Consider the following 7,373-nt stretch of genomic DNA (forward strand, 5'->3'; position numbering starts at 1 on the left):
AAACAGTGAAAACGCGTTCTCTGAATTGATGAATCACTATCTGGCAGTCTGACGGACGAATCTGGGTTTGGCTGATGCCAGGAGAACGCTACTTCTCTGAATACATAATGCCAACTGTGAAGTTTTGTGGCAGAGGAATAATTGTCTGGGGCTGTTTTTCATGGTGTGGGCTAGGCTCTTTAGTTCCACTGAAGGAAAATCTTATTTTTACACCGTACAGTGACATTCTAGAGAATTGTGTGCTTTCAACTTTGTGGCAACAGTTTAGTCATTTTTTTTGTTTCAGCATGACAATGCTTTCGTGCACAAAGTGAGGTCCATAAAGACATGGGTTGCTGAGACTGTTGTTGAAGAACTTAACTGGCCTTCACAGAGCCCTGACCTCAATCTCATCGAACACCTTTGGGATGAACTGGAACGCCGATTGCGAGCCAGGCCTTCTCGACCGACATCAGTGACGGATCTCACTGATGCTCTTGTGGCTGAATAGGAGCGAATCCCGCAGCCATGTTCCAAAATCTAGTAAAAAACCTTCCCAGAAGAGTGGAGGCTATTATAGCAGTAAAGGGGGGGAACAGCTCCAAATCTGTAGTGAACATATTTTTAAAATTAATTCTTAAACCTATTACTTTCTAATATTTCTCTGGCCTTCAGAATTTAAATAACTGTTGATATAAATTGTATTATTGTTTTTGTCTATTGAAATATATTTGTATTAAAATATTGTCTATCAATCTTCATGGCAAACATTTCTATATTTAATTCACTTCTAAATTAAAATTCAACTCGGTTTTAGGCTATTTGAAATTGTAATATGTAACAATATCTATTCCTTTTTTAGTCATAACACATCTAGAATATAATAGCAAATATAAAGAATACCACTTATTTTGGCCCGGCATTGCCAGGTGGGTTAAGGCATTCGACTCGTTAAAACGTTATAATGTGACGGTCAATCCCACTATTCGTTGGTAAAAGAGTAGCCCAAGAGTTGGCGGTGGGTGGTGATGACTAGTTGCCTTCTCTTTAGTCTTACACTGCTAACTTATGGATGGCTAGCACAAACAGCTCTCGTGTAGCTCTGCGCGAAATTCAAAAAACAAAAACAAACCACTTATTTTACCGACTTGTTTGTCATGCGTACTCGTAATTCACAAGCACTAAAGCAACTCCATAGCGAAAAACTGAAATGGTTGTCAAATTCGTAAAAATGAGAAAGTAAATAAAGTAAAAGGTTTGTGAACATCTTAACTTTTCATCGTCAAAAGAGATCAGAAATTCATTTTTTTTTTTTGTCACAGATAAACAAATAAGTATAAGACACAAGCCGGCTTATAGTATAGTTTAAAATGTCACACTATTTCAATTAAAACTAGATTACAAGGTAAAATGTAATATCCTTAGAAGAAATTATATTTGTATGTGTGTTTGTATGTTCGTGGTTTTAGAGTAGACTTAAAAATGTTGTATTTTAACAGTTTCAGTTCCAGAACATAAATGTGCATTTCATTGAAAATTTAACACATATCCATTATTTTACCCAATTTGGAGAAAATTAATTAATTAATTCTATGTTACATTTCTTGTTATAAGTGGTAGTTCTGCTGATTATTATGGAAACAGCGAGGGAAATGTTATACAAAACTCTACAGATTTGTAACTAAGCCAGGGTATACAACTGTAGTTCTACAGGTTTGTAACTATGCCAGGGTATACAACTGTAGTTCTACAGGTTTATAACTAAGCCAGGGTATGCAACTGTAGTTCTACAGGTTTGTAACTAAGCCATGGTATACAACTGTATACCAGTGCTTAATAGTATCAGAAATAGTTAATACAGTTTGAATGGTATATTTATTTATAATTTAGTAAGCGAAATAGTTAATTTTAAAAAAGTTTGCCAATACTGAATGATTAAATTGGTAATAAAGATTTAACAATAGCAACACTTCAGTAATGAATTTAGGTAGTGCATGTGAAATGTATAGGTAAAATGGATGGCATGACTGTATGAGATTAATTGAAATTTTCAAAGTTTGATAAATACACAGTATATTAAACTTGCAAGCTTGCTTGCTTGGAAATAAGTTGGAGATAGTTTTGGATAATTTTACTTACTCTATTAGCGGCGAAAATAATGAGTCATTTGAAGTAAGAAAGGAAATAGGTTATATTAAATAAATCTTCCTTCATGGAGGATGAAAATGGGTTTTATAATGATGCAAAAACAAAAAGTTAGCGCTATACAAACAGGTTCAGATAACATTTGGTTCCAATCTCTAACATTTTTTTTTACCTTTGGTTACTTGTAAAAAAAATTGTCAAGCGGTTTGTTTAGTCGGGAATTCTTTCATTAAGTTCATTGATAACAGTATTTGTAGTTGGTGATAGGTAGGGTAGGCTAGAACTTGCTTGCCAAATGTTAAAGTGGAATGTGCTGTAGAGTATGTTGATAGTTTAATTTCTAGTACCAATGTATTTTGTAGTACCTATTGGAGCGAATGATGTCAGGAAATTTTAGAAGAATTATTCTGAAAGTGTAATTCTTATTCAGAACTTTAAGGATAGAAACAGACCTGTGACCGTTTCGGGAGTGATATTTAGGATTAAGTGCGGGAATGAATTACTTATCTTAGTCAGAAGTCTGAATAAAAGTTTATTAGTGTTATGCTAAGTACAATAGGCGGACTGGTTGAACCAGTTGTACAATATTCATAGTTAGAGTAAATTGTGCGCTAGAAATAAGTTTCACTTAAGTAGGTTAAGTTGTAAGAAGTTTAAGAAACATCTAAAAATAGGCTAAGCTAAGGTTGCATAATGGTGAGTGAAGGTCTTTTAAAATGCATTTAAATGTGTTCGTACACACATGGGGCCTGGCATGGCCGAGCGCGTAAGGCGTGCGACTCGTAATCAGAGGGTCGCGGGTTCGCGCCCGCGTCGCGCTAAACATGCTCGCCCTCCCAGCCGTGGGGATGTATAATGTGACGGTCAATCCCACTATTCGTTGGTAAAAGAGTAGCTCAAGAGTTGGCGGTGGGTGGTGATGACTAGCTGCCTTCCCTTTAGTCTTACACTGCTAAATTAGGGACGGCTAGCACAGATAGCCCTCGAGTAGCTTTGTGCGAAATTCCAAAAAAACAAACAAACAAACATCGTACACACATACCTTGTGTGATCATAAAAAGCCATTACCGTGTGAACCCATTTGATGGTAAAGTGATATTATAATTAACCGTATCTGGCGAAAGGCAATATTATTTGAATTATTGTATTTTCTAGATACTATATTATGAATTCAGTCCCTTAGTATGTGCCTGAGTTTTTTGTTTTCTTTGTTGATGTTTTAAAGAGGAGGACTAAACTTGTATCGTAGTATTTAAACCACACTAATCCATTGCTGACGACGGGTTTCGATCAACATCAGAGGTCAACCGGCCTTCTGGAATACAACAAACATATTAGGTATCTAATAAGTTATTTCCAAGTTATATTTGTAGTTTAAATTTGTTTTATTTTGTTTACTTTAAAGAAATACGAAAATATTCAGATTTTGGCCAAAGAAATTCGATAAGGAAAAAAGTTAACATTCCCATCCAACTTCGTTATATTCTAGACACAACGTACGCCGAATCTGATAATGGTGTTATCGACTTTATCGTTTTGTACTGATAACATTTTTAGTTGGAATTTACGGCCAATAACATTAAGATCTACCTAATTTAAACAGCTTATAGACTAGTAATGTTCTTCTAATCAAATTAAGCTTACCAAAGTTGCTTTATTAAATTAATAATATAATGTTACCTTTTTTTCAGGGTTTTATATTTATATGATTTATATCCAAAGGTTACCAAAGCAGATTTTTAATTTTAATTCGAATAAATATCGTAAGAAAAAGCCACTCTTAAGAGCCTGCGTTCTGATTTATAAACATTGTGAATTCGGTCTCACCTCATAAAATATTAATTACAAATGTTTGGATTTATGCCTGATTCACATAGCTTAAACTGCCTAAATCTACTCTAATAATCTCAGACTTACCAAACCATTCTTGTTACATCTTTCAGAGCTCTCAAGGTTTCAGTCAGAATGACATTTCGTATATAATAATACGTATTGATCTTTGTTATAAAAATTACTTACTTAATTCATATAATGTGCATAAAAAAACTAAACTAAAATGTATAGATTATTTCGAAACTATTTCATTAATTTTTGTAGATAAAAATGCGACACGATTCAGTTATGTTTTTTGGTGTATGTGTGTGTGTGTTGTTTTGTTTTATTTTTCAAGTTAGAGATTCAATATCTTTGTATAACAGAACTACCTACCAATGATATGCAGGATAGAAATGGTTGCATCGAACCTAAAACCATGTAATTTAAATTCAATGTGAAACCTAACTCGATAGATTAAAATCAGTAATACGCATTACATTTTGATTAAATATCTCAGGCAAACATATATAAAAGCTTAAGGCTGTAATAAGTTTATTTTCTGTAATACATCAGTTTCATATGAAATAAGATGTCTAATTAAAACACAGAATCAGTTATGAAATGAAATAAAGTTGAAGACTTTTCTTCATAGCTTCTTTGTATACGTAAAAAAGATAACGCTAAAGGTTATTCATAAGAATTTAAACTAACAACGTGAATGATTTTATTATCGCAAAGCCAACTGTGAGATTTGTGTGGATAACAAAAATATACTAAAAATAAAGTTAGACATATAGATGGCAGTGGCATAACACAATAGAATTTTATTCATAAACGAGTATTATATGTAGTATTAATAGGCATTGTCAGTATTCAGTAAAATAGTGCCGAGCATAGCCTACCGGTCATTGAGGCAGTTTGCGGATCAGAGGATCCAAAGTTTGTGTCCCAATTTCGTTGGATGAGTTTTTAAAATTGCAACTGTATATATATTGTAACAATGACAATTCGATACAAACCCTTTTCACTTGTGAGTGCTGACAACAAGCAATATTTCTTCTGTTTAAAGTTTATGACTGTTTTACTTCAACCTTGAATGTTTCTGAAGTCTCTGTGCGTATAGCGATCTGGCCATTCAGGCTGAAATTACCATTAACAAAATAATGGTCAGCGTTGTTTTTTTGTTATTAAGCACAAAGCTACAAAAAGGACTATCGTATGTGTTCTGCCCACCACAGGTATCGAAACCGGTTTCTAACAGTATAAGTCTGTATATGTAACGTTGCGTCATTGGGGAGAAATAGTCAATTCAAGCAAGCACCACAACCGTTTGTTCTGTTTGAATAGTAAGGTCTAGATATCGTTTCTACACTAAAATATTTATTCAATATAATATTTGTAACTTATACTTAGTTGGTTTTAATCTCGGTAGATATGTATATATGTGTCAGAATGACTATACGAACAGCACACGGAAATGTTAAACCCATATAAAAACATTAAGTCCTCTAGTATAATACTCATGAACTTAACAGCTGTCTCCATGTTCCTATAATGTGCTTGTTAGTAGTGAGTTACAGCTTTTGATCAAACTTGTAGTTATTACTAACGACAAGAAAATGTCCTCTCCAGCTTTTTTGTCATCACTCTTCATTGGATTGGAATATATGTTATTAATAGTCAACACAGCTGTAGTCGCTATTAATAACTAGCATAGTCATACTCGTTGTAACTAACTTAGTTGATTGTATCTATTGCTAATAATAAAATATTCGAAACTATTGTCAATAATCAGCATTCTTAGTACCATTGTGAATTTCCATTTTTGGGAGATTACCAAAAACATATATAATTACATATATAGGAATTACATCCTTTGATGAGAAGAACATCTCAGTTTCCATTTTAGGATATACTGAATATTCATTTATAGCTACTGAGAGATACCTGCTTGTTGGAACTGGTTTCGTAGAAGTTTTTACAGAAATATGTTCACGTTTCATCCACTAGTTGTATCACTTGTAAAGACGACATAGTTACTTAAACAATGTCATGTTTGTTTCTCTAAGTCAGTGGTTCTTAACCTGGGTTCAATCGAACCCCAGGGGTTCGGCGAAGGTCAAGACACACACAGTGTGTGTGTCCGTTCCGTTCACCCAACTCGTATGATTCGTGACGTCATGTTCCACTTGGCCATCATTGGCTGAGACTGATCACGTCACATCACTTGGTCTTAATATCTGTGCTGTGCTACAGGGAACTTCGTGCGCTTAGCAGTCGACTTGTGACTGTGGTAATTGTGCGTCATTTGTGATTTTTTTCCTAATCTTTCAATCCCTTCATACTAACCATGTCGAGCAAAAACAGAAAGTGGTCGGACGAATACGTGCAATATAGATTCATATGTATAACGGAACATGATGGTAGTTAGCGACCTCAATGCATGGTTTGCAATGCCAAGTTGAGCAATTCTAGTATAGCACCGGCAAAACTAAAAGAACACTTCCTAAAGCTGCATGGAGATGGGAAATACAAGAACACAACGCTTGCTGAATTCAAGGTAAAGAGAGCCAGGTTCGATGAATAGGCTACTTTGATTGTTCTCGGCTTTGTACCCATCGGCAAACCGATCCTCACAGCATTGTATGAAGTTGCGTACTTGATCGCAAAGCAGGGTAAACCACACACTATTGGTGAAACACTCGTAAAACCAGCTGCATAAAAAATGGCGAATCTCATGCTGGGAAAAGCTGCTGAAAATGAGTTATCCCAAATTCCTCTTCAAATGACACCATCAGCAGCAGAATAGATGACATGAGTGATGACATCTTGGCTCAAGTAGTTGCAGATCTGAGTTCAAGCCCAACAAAATTCAGCCTTCAACTCGACGAGACCACCGATGTTTCCAATCTAAGCCAGCTTGTTGTATTCGTGCGCTATGTGAAGAACGACGAGATAAAAGAAGATTTTTTTATTTTGTAAGCCTCTTACAACAACAACTAAGGCAGCCAACGTGAAGAAACTTCTGGATGACTTCTTCAGAGACAACGATCTTTCGTAGGATATGGTTTCTGCAGTTTGTTCGGACGGAGCTCCAGTCATTCTGGGACAAAACTCTGGTTTTGGTGCGCTGGTGAAAGCCGATGCACCACACATCATTGTAACGCACTGTGTTCTGCACAGAAAGGCGTTGGCAACAAAAACCTTGCCTTTAAAACTGGCAGAAGTATTAAAAATTGTATTGAAATGTGTGAAGTTTGTGCGAAATAGTGCCCTGAAGCACCGCATCTTCAAAGAGCTGTGTAATGAAATGGGCTCTGAATTCGAGGTACTTCTGTACCATTCTAACGTTCTGTGGTTATCCCGGGGAAAGATGCTGAATCGTGTTTTTGGCAGGTGTGTGAAATTAGCACTGTTTTTGCGAGAGCACCAAC

The sequence above is a fragment of the Tachypleus tridentatus genome, chromosome 13 (genome assembly GCF_004210375.1).
Source record: "Tachypleus tridentatus isolate NWPU-2018 chromosome 13, ASM421037v1, whole genome shotgun sequence".
NCBI classification, from domain to species: Eukaryota; Metazoa; Arthropoda; class Merostomata; order Xiphosura; family Limulidae; genus Tachypleus; species Tachypleus tridentatus.